The sequence below is a fragment of the Bos taurus genome, chromosome 18 (assembly GCF_002263795.3).
Source record: "Bos taurus isolate L1 Dominette 01449 registration number 42190680 breed Hereford chromosome 18, ARS-UCD2.0, whole genome shotgun sequence".
NCBI lineage: Eukaryota > Metazoa > Chordata > Mammalia > Artiodactyla > Bovidae > Bos > Bos taurus.
In genome coordinates this window covers 25,007,270-25,026,866 of record NC_037345.1, presented here as the reverse complement: position 1 = coordinate 25,026,866, position 19,597 = coordinate 25,007,270, and the positions used below count along the sequence as shown (strand labels likewise).

Genomic DNA, 19,597 nt, shown 5'->3' with positions numbered 1-19,597 from the left:
TAAAAGGTTAAATATATCAAGAAGATATACCAGTTATAACATTTACATGCCTAATAACAGACAACCAAAATGTACAAGGCAAAAACTGATAGAATTGAAGTGAGACATAAGCATTTTTACAATAATATTTGGAGGCTTTAATACCCACTCGCAATAAGGGATAGAATAATCAAACAGAAGACAAGTGAAGAAATAGAGGACTTAAAGAGTACGATAAGTCAAAAAGATCTGACAGATATATACAGGATTCTCCACCCGCAACAACAGGATACACATTCTCAGTTGCACATGAGGTATTTTCCAGGATAGACTGTATGTAAGGGCACAAATGATGTCTCGATAGATTCTAAAAGATAAATATCATACAAAGTATAGTCTTTGAGCACAGTGGTGTTAGAAATCAATAACATAAAGGAAACTGGAAAACTCACAAAATCGTGGAAACAAGACTGCCCACAGTCAAGCAAATCAAAGAAGAAATCACAATGGAAATTACAAAATGTTTACAGATGAATGAAAACAAAACCAAAATTTATGGGACACAGCAAAAGCAGCGCTAAGGAGAAATTTTATAGGTATAAATGTTTACATTTGAAAACAAGAAAGATCTCAAATCAACAACCTAACTTTATAACTTAAGAAACTAGGAAAGAAAAGTAAATTAAATGCAAAACTAGCAGAAGGAATGAAATAATAACAATTCAGTTCAGTTCAGTCGCTCAGTCATGTCTGACTCTCTGCGACCCCATGAACCGCAGCACGCCAGGCCTCCCTGTCCATCACCAACTCCTGGAGTTCACCCAAACCCATGTCCATTGAGTCAGTGATGCCATCCAACCATCTCATCCTCTCTCGTCCCCTTCTCCTCCTGCCACCAATCCCTCCCAGCATCAGGGTCTTTTCAAATGAGTCACTCTTCGCATCAGATGGCCAAAATATTGGAGTTTCAGCTTCAGCATCAGTCCTTCCAATGAATATTCAGGACTGATCTCCTTCAGGATGGACTGGTTGGATCTCCTTGCAGTCCAAGGGACTCTCAAGAGTCTTCTCCAACACCACAGTGCAAAAGCACCAATTCTTTGGCGCTCAGCTTTCTTCACAGTCCAACTCTCACATCCATACATGACCACTGGAAAAACCATAGCCTTGACTAGACGGATCTTTGTTGGCAAAGTAATGTCTCTGCTTTTGAATATGCTATCTAGGTTGGTCAGAACTTTCCTTCCAAGGAGTAAGTGTCTTTTAATTTCATGGCTGCAATCACCATCTGCTGTGATTTTGGAGCCCAAAAAAATAAAGTCTGACACTGTTTCCACTGTTTCCCCATCTATTTGCCATGAAGTGATGGGACCAGATGCCATGATCTTCGTTTTCTGAATGTTGAGCTTTAAGCCAACTTTTTCACTCTCCTCTTTCACTTTCATCAAGAGGCTTTTTAGTTCCTCTTCACTTTCTGCCTGAAGGGTGGTGTCATCTTCATATCTGAGGTTATTGGTATTTCTCCCAGCAATCTTGATTCCAGCTTGTGCTTCATCCAGCCCAGAGTTTCTCACGATGTACTCTGCATATAAGTTAAATAAGCAGGGTGACAATACACAGCCTTGACATAATCCTTTTCCTATTTGGAACCAGTCTGTTGTTCCATGCCTAGTTCTAACTGTTGCTTCCTGACCTGCATACAAATTTCTCAAGAGGCAGGACAGGTGGTCTGGTATTCCCATCTCTTTCAGAATTTCCCACAGTTTATTGTGATCCACACAGTCAAAGGCTTTGGCATAGTCAATAAAGAAGAAATAGATGTTTTTCTGGAACTCTTTTGCTTTTTCCACGATCCAGCGGATGTTGGCAATTTGATCTCTGGTTCCTCTGCCTTTTCTAAAACCAGCTTGAACATCTGGAAGTTCACGTTTCACGTATTGCTGAAGCCTGGCTTGGAGAATTTTGAGCATTACTTTACTAGCGTGTGAGATGAGTTCAATTGTGTGGTAGTTTGAGCATTCTTTGCATTGCCTTTCTTTGGGATTGGAATGAAAACTGACCTTTTCTAGTCCTGTGGCCACTGCTGAGTTTTCCAAATTTGCTGGCATATTGAGTGCAGCACTTCCACAGCATCATCTTTCAGGATTTGAAATAGCTCAACTGGAATTCCATCACCTCCACTAGCTTTGTTTGTAGTGATGCTTCCTAAGGCCCATTTGACTTCACACTCCAGGATGTCTGGCTCTAGGTGAATGATCATACCATCATGATTATCCGGGTCATGAAGATGTTTTTTGTACGGTTCTTCTGTGTATTCTTGCCACCTCTTCTTAACATCTTCTTAATATCCATACAATTTCTGTCCTTTATTGAGCCCATCTTTGCACGAAATGTTCCCTTGGGATCTCTAATTTTCTTGACGAGATCTCTAGTCTTTCTCATTCTATTATTTTCCTCTATTACTTTGCATTGATCACTGAGGAAGGCTTTCTTATCTCTCCTTGCTATTCTTTGGAACTCTGCATTCAAATGGGTATATCTTTTCTTTTCTCCTTTGATTTTTGCTTCCCATCTTTTCACAGCTATTTGAAAGGCCTTCTCAGACAGCCATTTTGTTTTTTGGCATTTCTTTTTCTTGGGGATGGTCTTGATCCCTGTCTCCTGTACAATGTCACGAACCTCCATCCATAGTTCATCAGGCACTCTATCTATCAGATCTAGCCCCTTAAATCTATTTCTCACTTCTATTGTATAGTCATAAGGGATTTGATTTAGGTCATATCTGAATGATCTAGTGGTTTCCCCTACTTTCTTCAATTTAAGTCTGCATTTGGCAATACGGAGTTCATGATCTGAGCCATAGTCAGCTTCTGGTCTTGTTTTTGCTGACCGTATAGAGCTTCTCCATCTTTGGCTGCAAAGAATATAATCAATCTGATTTCGGTGTTGACCATCTGGTGATGTCCACGTGTTGAGTCTTCTCTTGTGTTGTTGGAAGAGGGTGTTTGCTATGACCAGTGCATTCTCTTGGCAGAACTCTATTAGTCGTTGCCCTGCTTCATTCTGTGCTCCAAGACCAAATTTGCCTGTTACTCTAGGTGTTTCTTGACTTCCTACTTTTGCATTCCAGTCCCCTATAATGAAAAGGACATCTTTTTTTGGGTGTTAGTTCTAGAAGGTCTTGTAGGTCTTCATAGAACTGTTCAAATTCAGCTTCTTCAGCGTTACTGGTCAGGGCATAGACTTGGATTACCGTGATATTGAATGGTTTGCCTAATAATAGCAATTAAAGTGTAAATAAAGGAAAAGGAGAATAGAAAAATAATAGAGAAAAGCTAATGAAACCAAAAGCTGGTTCTTCAAAACATCAACAAAATTGACGTGCCTTTTGGACTAAGAAAAAAAGAGAGAAGACTCAAATTACTAAAGTCAGAATGTGGGCACATCACTACCAATTCTACAGAAATAAAAAGAATTACAATACTATGAACGTCAACAAATTGAATAACCTACAAATCCCCAGGAACACAAAACCTTACAACATTAAGTTACAAAGAAGTAGAAAATCTGAATAGACTTATAACTAGTAAGTAAATACAAATGTATTTTAAATTTGTATTTACTTACTAGTAAATACAAAATTAAATTTGTATTTACAAATACAAAATTAAAATTGTATTTATTTGTATGACGTAAATACTATGTACATCAACAAATTGAATAACCTACACGAAATGGACAAATTCCCAGGAACACAAAACCTTACAACATTAAGTCACAAAGAAGTAGAAAATCTGAATAGACTTATAACTAGTAAGTAAATACATCAGCAATAATAATAAAAAAAAATCTCCCAATAAAGAAAAGTCCTGGACTGGATGGCTTCACAGTGAATTCTACCTAAAAGTTAAAAAAGAACTAATATCAATCCTTTTCGATCTTTTCCCAAAAGTTGAAGAGGGGGAGCGCTTCCTAACTCATTCTTGGAGGCCAGCACTCTCTGATATCAAAGCCAGACAAAGACACTGCAAGAAAACTAGAGACTAATGTCCCTCATGAACAATTATGTAAATATTCCCAACAAAACACTGCTGCTAAGTTGTTTCAGTCATGTCCGACTCTGTGCGACCCCATAGATAGCAGCCCACCAGGCTCCCCCGTCCCTCGGGTTCTCCAGGCAAGAACACTGGAGTGGGTTGCTATTTCCTTCTCCAATGCATGAAAGTGAAAAGTGAAAGTGAAGTTGCTCAGTCGTGTCCGACTCTTAGCGACCCCATGGACTGCAGCCCACCAGGCTCCTCCGTCCATGGGATTTTCCAGGCAAGAGTACCGGAGTGGGGTGCCATTGCCTTCTCCCAAACCAAATTCAGCAAATCAAAAGATTATGCACTGTAACCAAGTTAGATTTAGTCCTAGAATGCAAGGATAGTTCAACATATGAAAAATGATCAATGAAGTGTGTCACATCAACAAAATGAAGAGAAGAAACCACACAATCATGTCAATTGCTACAAAAAAAAAAAAAAACCTGACAAAATTAAACACCCATTTATGATAAAAATATTCAACAAACTAGGAATAGAAGGAAACTACCTCCACATAATAAAAGTTATACATGAAAAACACATAGCAAACATCATACTCAATGGTGAAAGACAGAAAACTTTTCCCTTAAGACCAGGAACAAAGTAAGGATGCTTGCTTTCACCACTTCTATACAACAGGGAACCAGCAGTTCTAGCCACTGAATTAGGCAAGAAAAAGAAATAAAAGGCATCCAAATTGGAAAGGAAGAAGTTAAATTATCTGTTTGCAGATGACAGGATCTTATATGTAGAAAACCCTAAAGATTCCACCAATAAAACTTGTTAGACTTAATAAGTAAATTCAGCAAGGCAGCAAGATACAAAGTCAACACAAACAGATCAGTTGTTTCTAAATATGAATGATGAGTAATCTGAAAAGGAAATGACCCAAACAATTCCATTTACAATGGCATCAAAAATAAATAAAACATTGGGTTGGCCAAAAAGCTTGTTCAGGTTTTTCCATATCTTACAGGAAAATCCGAATGAACTTTTTGGCCAACCCAATACTCAGAAGTTAACTCAACCAAGGAGGTGAAAGATTTGTACAATGTAACTACAAAATATTGCTGAAAGAGTAAGACATTAAATAATTAAATAAGACATAAATAAATGGAAACACATCTCATGTTCATGGATTGGAAAGCTTACAATTGTTAAAATGTCAGAATTACCCAGAGTGATCTACAGATTCAATGCAATCTCTGTCAAAACCCCAATGACCTCTTTTTTGCAAAGATTAAAAAAAAAAATCCTAAAATTCAAACGGAATCTTAAGGGACCTCAAATAGTCAAAACAATCCTGAAAAAAAGAACAAGACTCGAGGAATCATATTTCCTGATTTCAAAACTTGCTACAGTTATCAAAACTGTGGTACTGGCATAAAGGCAGATATACAGACCAATGGGATAGAAAAAAGAGTCTAGTCTTACTTTTGAGATAGTGCCAAGATCATTCAATGGGGGAAAGGACAATCTTTTCAACAAATGGTTCTGGGAAAACTGGATATCCACCTGTGAAGGGATGAAGCTGGCCCCTTACCTAACACCATATATAAAAACTAACTCAAAATGGATAAGGCCCTAAGTGTAAGACCTAAAAGAATAAAATTTTTAGAAGCAAACATGGAATGAAAGCTGTGACATCTGGTTTGGCAATGGTTTCTTGGAGATGACACTGAAAGCACAGACATCAAAAGAACAGAATAATCTGGACTTCATAAAAAAATTTTAAATCATACATCAAAAGATCCTACCCACAGAACAACACATAGAACAGGAGAATATCTGCAAAGTACCTATCTAATAAGGGGTTGATAACCAGCATACAGACAGAACTCCTGCAATTCAACAAGAGACCAAAGAAGTCAGTTAAAAACTGGGCAAAGGATCTGAAAACATATTTCTCCAAAGAGATATATGAATGGTCAACACACACATGGAAAGGCACTCAGCATTACTAACGGCTGCTGTTGCTGTTTAATCGCTAAGCTGTGTTCGACTCTTTTGCAACCCTATGGACTGTAGCCTGCAAGGCTCCTCTGTCCATGGAATTTCCAAAGCAAGAATACTGGAGTGGGCAGCCATTTCCTTCTCTAGGGAATCCTCCCGACTTAGGGGTCAAACCCACATATCCCACACTGGAGGCAGATTCTTTACCACTGAGCCATCAGAGAAGCCCTACTAATCGTTAGGGAAATGGGCTTCTGGTAACTCAGTGGTAAAGAATCTGCCTGCCAAAGCAGGAGATACAGGAGATGCGGGCTAAAACCCTGGTTGGAAAGATCCCCTAGAGTAGAAAATGGCAACCCACTCCAGTATTCTTGCTTGGAAAATTCCATGTACAGAGAAGCCTGGCAGGTTGCAGTCCATGGGGTCACAAACAATCAGATACAACTGAGCAACTACGCATACACACACACACAGTCAGAACTACAATGAGATATCACCTCACTTCCATTAGGATGGCAACTGAAACAAACAGAACAAACAGAAAACAAAAAGTGGTGGGGAGGCTGTGGAGAAACTGGAACCCTCGTGCATTGTTGGTAGGAAAGTAAAATAGTACAGCTGCTGTGGAAAACGGTGAGGAGGTGTTTCAAAAATCAAAAACAGAACTACACTATGACCCTGGATCCTGGATATGTACTCAAGAGAATTAAAAGCAGGGTCTTGAAGAGATATTTGTACACCTGTGCTCACAGCAGCTTTGGTTATAATAGGTAAAACACGGAAGCAATCCAAGTGTCCATTGATGGATGAGTCAATAAGAAAAATATGATTATACATATAATGGAATATTACTCAGCCTTTAAAAGGAAGGAAATTCTGCAACATGTTACAAGATAAATGGACCTTGAGGACACCTAAGCTAAGTGATATGTCAGTCCCCCAAAGACAAATAATGTATGATTCACCTATATGAGATATTTAGAGTAATCAAATCCATACAGATAGGAGAATGACAGCTGCTAGGGGGTGAGGGGCACAAGATTCCAGTTTTACAAGATGAAAAGAGTTATGCAAATGGATGATGGTGATGGATTCACAACATGAATGTCCTTAAAAGTGCTGAACTGTGCACTTAAAAATGGTTGACAGAGGACTTCCCTGGTGGCACAGTGGATAAGTATTTGCCTGCCAATGCAGGGGACTTGGGTTCGAATCCCGGTCTGAGAGGATTCCGCATGCATGGAGCAACTAAGTCATTTGCCACAACTACTGAGCCCATGCTGTAGAGCGTGTGAGCTACAACTACTGAGCCCCATGTGCTGCAACTATTGGAGCCCGCGCTCCACAACGAGAGAAGCCACTGCAATGAGAAGCCCATGCATTGTAACTAGAGAGTAGCCCCCACTTGCCACAACAAAAGAAAGCCTGTGTAGCAATGAAGACGCAGTACAGCCAAAAATGAATAAATTTTAAAAACATTAAAAATGGTTGATGGAAACTTTTATGTGTATTTTAACACAACAACAGAATTAAAAATAAAGTCCATATATCCTTTTACAAGTCCACAGTGGAAACAGAGCTGAAGGAAACCATCCAGGCTGTGAGCAGCCCTCTGGTCACCAGAATGTTCACAGGGCTGGAAGTCAGCTGGGGCAGCCCCCTCTTTCCCGATACAGATGAACTGGCTCAGACACCCTGAAGTACCATGGCCTGGGGAAGCTTACAGGTCCCACACAGGCAGATCTCCTTGGACAGAGGGCTCCGACTCAGGTTCTGTTACATTACAGGCAAAAGGAGCTCAGTTGCCTTATCTCCTTCACCGTTACCTGACGTCTACTGCACATCTTTGTATACTTGGGTACTGTCTGTGTCTACTGGCACATCACCTCCCTGGGTGGGGACTCTGTTATGTCCCCAGCTAGAGCCCAGTACCTAGCACACGGCCCGGCACATTGCAGAATCCAAGCAGATGTGTGCTGAGTTAACGATCGCAGAGTGGAGCCGATGCTAGACTCTGTTGTCGGTATCCACCTCGCATGAAGTATGTGCATCTCCTTAATGGAAGTGCACTTTGGGCATCCTATCCCGAGGAAGTCTGGGGGTCTTCTTCCTGTTTAGCCTTGCTCCCCTCCACCTTCTCCTCGTCCTCCCTTCTCTCCTATCCCCTCCTTCCTTCATTTCAGGAGCACATTTTGCACCCCTAGCCGTCGCACAAGCTCTGCTGACCTGCTGATCCCTGATGACCTCTTTGCACACAGGTTCCACTCACCCCAATCCCATCAAAGCATTTTTCCAGAAATACTTCCTTCCCTGAGAAGAATTCTGGTAAGGGTTATGGAAAGAATTTAACTGCCACATCTTGTTTTGGGTTTTTTTTTTCCTTTTAATATAAAACAGAGGAAACAGTCCATGTATGCAGGAGAAAACAAGATCCAATCTAAATGTCTAACAAATACAGTTCAACCATTCTTTGGACAAGTATGTAGCCACTTAAGATGATAGAATACTTACTGTACAGCATAGGGAACTCTGCTCAACGTTGTGTGGCAGCCTGGATGGGAAGGGCATTTGGGGGAGAATGAATACATGTAGGTATATGGCTGAATCCCTTCCCTGTTCACTTGAAACTATCACAACATTGTTAATTGGCTATACCTTAATACAAAATAAAAAGTATAAAATATTTTTTAAATGATAGTATATTCCTAATACAAATATATATAGAACTGGACATGGAACAACAGACTGGTTCCAAATAAGGAAAGGAATATGTCAAGGCTGTATATTGTCACTCTGCTTATTTAACTTCTATGCAGAGTACATCATGAGAAATGCTGGGCTGGAAGAAGCACAAGCTGGAATCAAGATTGCCAGGAGAAATATCAATAATCTCAGATATGCAGATGACACCACCCTTATGGCAGAAAGTGAAGAGGAACTCGAAAGCCTCTTGATGAAAGTGAAAGAGGAGAGTGAAAAAGTTGGCTTAAAGCTCAACATTCAGAAAACGAAGATCATGGCATCTGGTCCCATCACTTCATGGCAAATAGATGGGGAAACAGTGGAAACAGTGGCTGACTTTATTTTTTTGGGCTCCAAAATCACTGCGGATGGTGACTGCAGCCATGAAATTAAAAGACGCTTACTCCTTCGAAGGAAAGTTATGACCAACCTAGATAGTATGTTGAAAAGCAGAGATATTACTTTGCCAACAAAGGTCCGTCTAGTCAAGGCTATGGTTTTTCTAGTGGTCATGTATGGATGTGAGAGTTGGACTGTAATGAAAGCTGAGCACTGAAGAACTGATGCTTTTGAACTATGGTGTTGGAGAAGACTCTTGAGAGTCCCTTGGACTGTAAGGAGGTCCAACCAGTCCATCCTAAAGGAGATCAGTCCTGGGTGTTCACTGAAAGGACTGATGCTGAAGCTGAAACTCCAATACTTTGGCCACCTCATGCGAAGAGTTGACTCATTGGAAAAGACTCTGATGCTGGGAGGGATTGGGGGCAGGAGGAGAAGGGGACGACAGAGGATGAGATGGCGGGATGGCATCACTGACTTGATGGACATGAGTTTGAGTGAACTCCGGGAGTTGGTGATGTACAGGGAGGCCTGGTGTGCTGTGATTCACGGGGTTGCAAAGAGTTGGACACGACTGAGTGACTGAACTGAATACAAATAGATAATTTCATGTTAGGGAAAGTAAAATGGAGGAAGTCTTGTGCAGGCTTCAGGAGAGTGGGCCTCTGACCTGCTTCTGATCTGCCTAGACACCATGAGTCAGATGAGTCATCAGGAGTCTCATCTTACTTTAGACAAGAAAGGGAGTGGGTCTTGCAATTCTTGGACCTCTGAGGGTCTGGCCCAATCCCCTGGAGTCTAAGGAAATCTTATGACTCACAAGGTGAAACAAACAGCATTGTAAAAAGGTGAAAGTAAAAAAAGAGCTGAATTTGTGAATGCAAACTGATGATGATATTAATTCATAGCCTAGGATTATAAGCAGGAGCCCCTGAAACTGCAATTTGAAGTCTCCCTTGTGGGGGTGGATGCACCATCCGGGACCTTTTCCCAGCTGGGACTCCAGATTGCTGTTAACGAGGGACTTCCCAGCATGCTGTTTAAGTCTAGATGTTAGGCAGCCCAATTTGGTGATGTATGTGCTGTTACTTTTCCCTATTTTTTCTATTTCTCTTCTTTTAATGACTGTATGTTGAAATTAAGTCAATTAATACTCTATTAAATACTGAAATTTGCTTATTGTGTATGATGAGTCATTTGTTAATGAATCCTTTGAATCTGAAAGCAAAACTTTCAGCGAAACATCTCCTTAATATGTAAAGTGCATTCAAAACTCAATAGGAAAAAGACCAACAACCCAATGGAAAAGGAGGCAAAGGATATGAATAGTTTGTGAAAAGTGACCCTTAAATATTTGAAAAGATGCCTCAAATCATTCATAAGAGAACTGAAAAAAAAACCTGAGATACCATTATTTGTCTACCAGATCTGCAAATACGGAAAATCTGATAACATATGTATTGGGGAGGGGTGGGAAGTTGGCTCCCTCCACACATGGCTGGTGGGAGTGAAAATCAGTACAAGACTTAAGGAGGGTAATTTGCCAGATTTATCAAAGTCCAAACTGCAAATATACAGAAAACATTCCCCTTGACCTTGCAAATACACTCTTGGATGTTTTCCCTAAAGATTTATTCTCATACGGGTAAAACTGATGATTGCCCAAGGATATGTGCTACAGTGCTGATTAGAATAATAAGAGATGGGAAAAGGCCTAGTTGTCCAACAATAGTTAAATCAATTGTGGAACAAGCAGTGAAAAATACTATGTAGCTCTTAGAAAGGAAAAAGGCAGATTTTTTTTGTTTGTTTTGATGTGGAAAGATTTCCAAATTACAATTAAAATGAAAGCAAGATAGGACTTCCCTGGCGGCACAGTGGACAAGAATCCACCTGTCCATGCAGGGGGACACAGGTTCAACCCCTGGTCCAGGAAGATTTCACATGCTGAGAGCAGCTAAGCCCACGAGCCGCACCAACTGAGGGCACGCGTCACAACTGCTGCAGCCAGTGCTCCTGGAGCCGTGCTCCATAACAAGAGAAGCCACCACAATGGGAAGCCCACACACCTCAGCCAAGAGTCACCCCGCTCGCGGCACCTAGAAGGCCCGAGCAGCAGTGAAGGCCCAGCAGCAGTGAAGGCCCAGCAGCAGTGAAGGCCCAGCACAGTCAAAAAACAAATGAGCAATTTAAAAAATTTTTAATTAAAAAAAGCAAGATAAAAAATACTATATCCAGTATACTACCATTTCTGAGAAGGGGATTTATACACAAACATTATACATAGATATAGATATATATGTCTGTAAAGGCCCACCTAGACTATCTACGAAAGGAGACATAAGAATCTGATAAATGACTGTTTTCAGGAAGCGTTATCAGGTGGCTGGGAGACAGGGGAGAGGGGGAGACTGACTTTTCATTACATACTTTTTTGTGTGCTTTGTATTATTTTACTATGTGGATGTATCACTACTAGCCTCTAAAAACTAAACACCTGGGACATTCTCCGTCCCCCTTCTGATGTCTATGTCAGAAGCCTTCTCTGTCTCTTTTCACTTTAGCAAAATTCTGCAATATGAAAGCTCTTGAATGATCAAGGCTGGTCCCTGTTCCCAAAGTTAAATCTTCCTCTTTGGAGATCACGAATCCAACACTGTTCATCACTGTAAGCTATCACCTTGGGGGCTTGTCTAGAATCTTCAGGATAAACTTTCAGCTTTTCAACCTCCTCATCAGTTGAAGACTTCCCATGGTGGGTTTCTTCGCTTCAAGGAAAGGACTTTCTTCAACCCTGTGATGACATCTAGCAATCCTAAGATGGACTGGTATAACATATTGTACCTTAACTATGGACATAATGTGACTTTTAATTTTGATTAGGTTTTAACTTGGTTTAATGACTATTTTTGGAGAAGGCAATGGCACCCCACTCCAGTACTCTTGCCTGGAAAATCCCATGGATGGAGGAGCCTGGTGGGCTGCAGTCCATGGGGTAGCTCGCTAAGAGTCAGACATGACTCAGTGACTTCACTTTCACTTTTCACTTTCCTGCATTGGAGAAGGAAATGGCAACCCACTCCAGTATTCTTGCCTGGAGAATCCCAGGGATGGGGGAGCCTGGTGGGCTGCCGTCTATGGGGTCACACAGAGCTGGACACGACTGAAGTGACTTAGCAGCAGCAGCAGCAGCAGCAGCAATGACTATTTTGCCTTACATCATCTGTAACTGTAAAATGGGGTTTGTTTCTAACTGTCTGAAAGCTTTTAAGTTACAAAAGGTTGTCCAGGCTCCTACAAGTGCCACAGCATCCTCCAACTATTACTTGGGGCCCCTGGATCAGAGACCCTCCGTATGAGGGTTAGGAGAATATGTTGCCTCAACACGCCCCTCAATAGCAGGAAGTAGTTAATGGAATGAAAACGATGCCCCTTTCCCTTGGCAACATAATTCTCCTAAAAGAAAAGGGGGGAATGAGAGAGTCAATTCCTAGGCAGGTTGATAAGAAGTCTGGGATCCCCAAGGAGGAGAAAGCGGTCTAGGGTTCTTGGAGATAGAGGTCTGGAATTCTCGAGGAGGAGGAAAGGACAAACATCTTTTTCTCCTCTACATTCCTTAGTCTTAATTACATAAAATGTTTTTTTCTTTAAGTCCAGAACTGATGATTATATAACAAACAACTCAGTTTAAACTCTGTACTAAGGATTATATAACAATGTATCCTGCTTGAGGACAGTTTCTCCTTCCTGAAAACCTTCTGGCTAATCCTGTTATCTTATAATGTAAATTATGGGAGTCGGTCTAGTAAGATCTTTACAACCTGGAGACAATCTTTTGATTTACTGTAATAACTAATTAAAAAAGTATATAACTCCTTTGCTAATACTAGCAAGGGGGCATTCTCCGTCCCCCTTCTGATGTCTATGTCAGAAGGCTTCTCTGTCCCTTTTCACTTTAATAAAACTCTGCTATAAAAAAAAATAAATGAACAATTAAAAATGATATCACATGGACTTTCCCGGTGGTCCAGTGGCTAAGACTCTGCTTCCAATGCAGGGGACCCAGGTTTGATCTCTGGTCAGGGAACTAGATCCCACATGTCACAACCAAGAGTTCACATGCCGCAACTAAAGATCCTGCATGCTGCAATTAAGACTTGTAGCCAAATAAATAAATTAATTTCAAAAAATGATATCACAGCATTTGGTTGTTGTTGCTAAGTTGTGTCCGACTCTTTTGCGACCCCATGGACCATAGCCCGCCAGGCTCCTCTGTCCATGGGATTTTCCAGGCAAGAATACTGGAGTGGGTTGCCATTGATTTTCCTTCAATATATAATTCTATGTTACTTAGTTGAAAAAGTGTAATTCCATTTTGGTTTTTATGAGTTCATTATTTAAAAAAAAAAAAGGAATATACATATGCAGAAAAAAGACCCGAAGGAGGAAAACCAAACTGAGAAGACAGGTCACCTGAGTGTGAATACTGATATTCCCTCAAGTTCATTGAAATTCTCCTTTGCCAAATGTCAGAGGCATCCCAGCCAGAAGGGCTGCTAAAAACCTTTCTGGGAAATACTCCTGTGTCTGGGAATTTATCAGAAGACTCTGGAGTGACTCACAGGATGTAGCGCGAGTTCCATCCCAGAGAATGGAACTGGTAGGGTAGACAAATGAACTCAGGTTTCTCCAGGCCCACCATCTTTTCACCCCAGGAAACCTGGTTTCACGCCCTGGTCTAGTAGGCAGAGAGGATGACAGCAGAGTGGAAGAGTCTGGGGTCAGAGGTGGCCAGAAGAACTAAGCTCACATTCGTCTTCACCTTTCAGATCCACAAAGAGCTTGAGAATACTTAGGGCTTCTCAAAGGGGTATAAAGGGGTTTCATGACAATTTCACCCAGCTCTCAAGGATCTAGGAAACCCCAGATGGCATGGAGGTTACATAATCATGCTTATTTTATGAGTAACAAGTCCCAAATATATAACCAAGATGCTTGCCTGCCTCACCACTTCCACCTCGTTTCAAGGGGAGTGGATGGCAGAAACATGGTCTTTCAGGGTAGTCTCAGGGACCAAAAGCCTTCTCTTCTCCAGACACCTTGCACCAACTGCCAGCCTGATCAATTTTTCAGACTTGTTTTTTCCTACTCAAATCAACTGGGTGTTTGTCTTGCAGACTGAGTTTCAGTCAAGACTTTGGGCTACCAGCCAACATTCAAAAAACAGATTCGGTAAAGAAAACCAGTACTTTACATCTTTAGAATGCCTCCAAAAAGTTTTGTTTTGTTTTTTTGGCCATGCCGCATGGCATGTGGAATCTTAGTTCCTGGGACAGGGATTGAACCGTGCCCCCTGCACTGAAAGCACAGAGTCTTCACAAAGTTTTCACAAAGTATTTGCATATGTATTTAATTGGAAAGCAGAGGGGAGATTCTGGGATGGCAAATTAGTTTTCTAGTTTTGCTACAGCTGTAACAAAGGACCACAAAATGGGTGAATTAAAATGACGGAAGTTTATACTCTAATAGTTCTGGAGGCCAGACATCTGAAACCAAGGTGCGGGCAGGGCCACCCTCCCTCTGAAGCTTCAAGGCGTGGGCTCTGCCTGGCCCATTTTGGCTTCTGATGGTTTCGGGCAGTTCTTGAGCTTCCTTAGTCTGTTGATGTCTCATTCCAATCTCTGCCTCTGTGTCACATGGCTGTCTTCTCCCCCTGCATATCTCTATCTTCTATGCTGGCCTCCTTCTTATAAGGACACCAGTCATACTGAATTAAGGGCCCACCTACTCTCATATGACCTCATCTTAATTAATTACATCTGCTATGACCTTTTTTTCAAAGTAAAGTCACATTCTGAAATAGAGGGCTTAGAACTTCACCATTATCTTTTTCAGGGACACAATTCAACCCATAACAGACAGAGGAAGACATCCTAAGTGATTTGGCTGGATTTTCTCAGAGGGGAGGTAGGTGTGTGTAGGGAGTGTAGGGAGACAGACCGGTGCCACATCACCTCTGTATCTGTTGGAGGAATAAGGCCAAGCACATCGTCAGACTCTTCCAAAACACTTTCCCTTCTGCTTGTCTGCCTTCGTTAAGGACTCTCACCCCTCATGCTCGTGCCATACCTTGAGGTTGACCATGAACAGGGCACTCTCATCGAGCAACCCATAAAACACACTTGGAAGGACATATTGTCATCCCTATTTTACACGTGAGAGACCAAGTTTCTGAGAGATACAACAGCCGTGGTCATCAAGCAAGACCCTGATGCTGGGAAAGATGGAGGGCAGGAAGAGAAGGGGGCAACAGAGGATGAGATGGTTAGAGAGCAGTACCGACTCAATGGACATGAGTTTGAGCAAACTCCAGGAGACAGTGAAGGACAGGGAAGCCTGGCGTGCTGCAGTCCATGGGGTCGTAAAGAGTCGGACATGACTTATTGACTGAACGCCACCACCACCAACAAGCAAATTCAAGGTGCTGAAAGCCCTGGTTTGTCTGCTTCCTGTGCTAGGTGCCAATCAAGCTGGTGCTATGCTTTGCAGGCAAGGCAGGTGGGCATAATCAATGACCAGCCCAGTGAATGCTATCTTTCATTAAGCTTTGAGAAAAGCGCCCTAGATGGGGAACCTGCACACACCATGAAATCATCAGCTTTGTTTCCCCTTCTGTTCTCTGGTAAGAGACTGGGCCTTGTGCTTTTCTGAGCTTACAGCTTCTTAGAGAGAAAGAAAACCAATTTGGAGAAAGGCGACTCCAGGTATTGACCCCGTATACACACCACCTTCTGCTATCCCCAGGTTTGGGAGGTTGGGAAGTACTGGTTTTCAAATTGCTTCAAGTCCTCCAACTTCTTAAAACATAAACTTAAGAACCCTAACTTATAAAATGGAGGGCCATTCCAGCAAACTTCAGATCTTGTCCCCCTCCCGTGCCCTCCATGAGAAAACGGCTGAAAACAACTTGAAAACACAAAAAGCAAGTAACAAAACGGCACCCATGTAACCAAAAGGCACCCATGTAAACAAAAAGCCACCCGTGTATTCACCTATTACTTATGAGGTTAAAATATTCATCAGGAATAGTCTGTGGAGATCTGACATGAAGGAATTACTGTTAAAAAATTTAAAGAGATGGTGCGGTGGCTACGTCTGTTTAACAACTCTTTGAGTACTTTGTGAAAATTTTTTCGGTTGAGGTGCTGTGATGTCTGTTTGCCATTTGTTTCAAAATGACGTGTGGCAGGGACGAAACTGGACTGGTCTGTTGAAGCTAACCACCGTGGTGGTTACACGGGCTTGGTTATATCAGAACAGGCATTATCTGTGGAGCTCAACCTAAATTCTAGGGCTACCTTTGCATGTGTTTGGAATTGTCCATCCTAAAAAGCTTTTTCGGCTAAAAAGTCTGAACTGCACCCCAGGAGCAGCGGGACTTCTGAATTTTTTACCAGGCAATTAGAAGTTGAAGCTCCAGGAGGTGACAGGAGCAGTGGGAAGGTGGAGAGGAGTGGGAGGGAGCAGGCACGCAGCCGCGTCCCGAAACCCAACCCGGGTGACCCGGACTCGCTTTCCTCTGCAGCTCGCCACTCGTCCCCCAAACTCCGCAGGGCGGCAGGCGCTCAGCCGCCCTGCCCACCGGCGCCCCAAGCTGTTTACCCGTTCTTCAGTCCAGCCGTCCGCCGGCCCGACCTCCCATACTTGACCATCTCTCTGCCTGGCCAGCCACCACGTGGCCGTGGGAACGCCGGGCTCCGGAGTCCTCCAGCAGCCGCGCCGCCTTGGCGCCCCAACCTCCCCGCGCCGCTCGCCCCGCGAAGCGCTGCGTACTCACCGGCTGCGCTCCCGACTTCGCCGCGCTCCACTTGAAACTGAAAGCAGGCGCGGAGTAGCCCGGCGGCGGGCTCTCGGAGCCGGCTGCCTCTGCTGGGAAATCACGTGGGTTCTCGGTGCCCGGGCGCGGGACGGGCGGGGCGGCACACCCGCTCCAGTGCCTCCTGCGCTCAGCCACCTGCGCGGACAGGACCCGGGGATGGCACCAAGGGAAAGCCCCTCCCGTGGATGTGAAACCGAGGCGCAGGGATGAGGATGGGCGCACCCGGGGGGCGCCGGTAGACCCCGGGCTGAGTTCCGCTTTCCCTGCCTCCCTGGAGACTAAGGAGGGGTGGGCAGGGTGGGAAGGGATGCCCGCTGGGTAGGAGGAGGAGACTTAGCCCCCAGGGGTCCAGCCTCCTGTTCCTCGTTGCTCTCCGGGATGAAGGGAGGGGAGAATCGAAACTGGTCTTACTGAGCCCTTGATCCTTTGGACGGTGCTTAAACACACTACCTACGAATTTACGAGGGAGGTCAAGGAACTTGCCCAACTCACACAAGGGTCACAGGCAGAGACGAGGGAGGAGTGGGACAAAGGGGACTGGAGGAGAGGTAAGAGGGTGCGAAGGCGTCCCCCGGAAGGGTCAGCAGCAGTCCTGAATGGCCACTGGTCACTGCCCTTTCAGGACTGACTACAACCTCCCTGGCGTTTTGCATTCCTCTGGGGACAGGCGGTCCTGTCCTCCTGCAGAGGGTACATTCCCGGGACAGGTCTGCCTGCTAGGAAGACCATCTGCCCACCTCACCCTGGCATCTCCACAGTGAAGTAGCACGTACTCCCAGATCTGTCCTCCTGCCTCTCAAGCCAGGTGTGTAGGCGTCAGGGCACTGCCAAGTAGTGGTCAGAGCACAACCATCGGGGTCTGACATCCTTGGGTTCAAGTCCTGCCCTCAACTTCCTGGCCAAATGCCTTTACTTCTCTGAGCCTGAAGTTTGCTGTCTGTAGGGTGATGATCCCTCCACGTAGAGATCTTTAAAACGTGACCTCCTACAGTTAAGGCTGATGCAGCCTGTGCCTGAAGTGAGCGAGGCATCTTTCTGCCCATCCCACAGCCCTGTGAGAAGGGAGAAGGGAAGCTGCTGCCCTTCCAGCACCAGCTCTGATGACCAGATATCATGTGATGGCAGAGATTTGGCAGTCAAGTGCTTGTGGCTGATTCCCAGGCCCACCACTTCTAGCTATGTGGCCTCAGGCAAATGCCCTGTCCTCCCCAGGCCTCAGTTTCCTCCTCTGCTAAATGGGGTATTCCCAGCTTCGCCGGGTCACTGCAGGGCATGATGGGAGATGGAAGAGAAAGTGCATGTGGGCTGTGACTGGATGCATGGATGGGGTTATGTCCCAAGATCAGGATGTGCACTTCAGTACCACTCGTGTTCACAGAACACCTCCTCCCTGCCCAGGCTGGGGAGAGTGGACGGACGCATGGACAGATAACCACAATCTGGAGAGACAAATGCAGACCATTTTCAGGTGCATTTAATTTCAAACAGCCCCTTGAGAAAGGCAGAAAAGTAATCCCGTTAAGCAGATGAGGAAGCTGAAATTCAGAGAGGTCAGTGAGTTGCTGAAAGTCACACAGCACTTAGAAGCAGAGCTGGGTCTTGGGCCTGATATCCTTTCTACCCTCGAGGTACCTGGCCGGCTGATAAGGTTATCACTGAAGGACTCTGGGAGAGCTACCTTCCCAAGTGCCCCCTACCCTCAGCCTGGCTGGTGGCCTGAGAATCCACCATCAGCACATCGTTCTTTTGGCTGAATTTTTGACTGCTCCTCTGGTATAAATTAAATGACTACCAGTCATTTACACTTGAGTATGAACAAGGTAATAACATTTTACAGATGGGAGATCAAAGGGAATCTTGTGTGTTTGAATTTGGGGGTAGGAAACACAAGACGTAACAATCAAGGGGACCAGAGGGTGGAGCCTACATTTACTGGGCAAGTACCATTTAGCTTGTGTGCCAAGTACCGTTTCCATGGAGTAAAACCAATACCTGACATTTGTGAGCACTGGTACCTACTCTAAGTACTTATGCTTGCCCCTTTAATCCTCATGGCAGCCTTTTAATCTCCATTTTTACAAGTGAGGAAACAGGGAGGTAACATGTCGAGATTACACAGCTAGCAGCGAAGAAGCTGGGGTTTGGACCCAAGCAGGGGCACTCCAGAACCCCTGCTCTTGGCCACCATGTTAGTCCCTCCAAACGAACTCAGTCCTTACCAGACCACTGTGTGGAAAGTATTATCATCATCCCATTTAACAGATGAGGGAACCGAGGCAGAGGAACTCCAAACTACTATTTCAAGATACTGGTATTTGGATGTAGATTTGAAGACCAAGCCTTCCCCCTGCATTCCCCATTGCCCAAGGCTGGTCCCACACAAGGGCCCTAACCTCTCCTGGGTCAGCAGCCCAGGTGGCAGGATGTGCGTCCACAGGACCTGGCCTTGGGCAGCCCTTGTTTCCTCCCTGGAGGAAGCAGCAGATGCCCCCAGCTGTGCTGGGGGACTTCCCAGTCTTTTGATGTAAGCCTAGGTCTGAGTCTCTGGGCTTGGAGGGAAGGGGCAGGAGTTAGGAGAGGTGTCCAGCAGGTTGGTGCTGTTCTGGCAAGCTCTGGGACT

The 19,597-nt window shown here is 44.0% G+C and overlaps 1 protein-coding gene and 1 non-coding gene across 6 annotated transcripts in view; both read right to left on the bottom strand.

Moving 5' to 3' along the window:
- The window catches only part of NLRC5 (NLR family CARD domain containing 5), a 93,343-nt gene extending 76,369 nt beyond the window's left edge, over nucleotides 1–16,974 (bottom strand). For 4 of the 5 annotated variants that reach the window (XM_005218805.5, XM_059877430.1, XM_059877431.1 and 1 more), the window contains exon 1: nucleotides 16,936–16,974. The gene's annotated coding sequence lies outside the window, so the exon portion shown is untranslated. Of the gene's footprint in view, nucleotides 1–8,528; nucleotides 8,569–16,935 lie in introns of all 5 variants that reach the window. The other variant, XM_024978950.2, reaches the window with a different exon arrangement.
- MIR2285G-1 (microRNA mir-2285g-1) lies at nucleotides 5,004–5,064 on the bottom strand. Its single transcript, NR_107732.1, has one exon. It is a non-coding gene; the product is annotated as a microRNA mir-2285g-1 (primary transcript).
- Nucleotides 16,975–19,597: the final 2,623 nt, after the last annotated feature.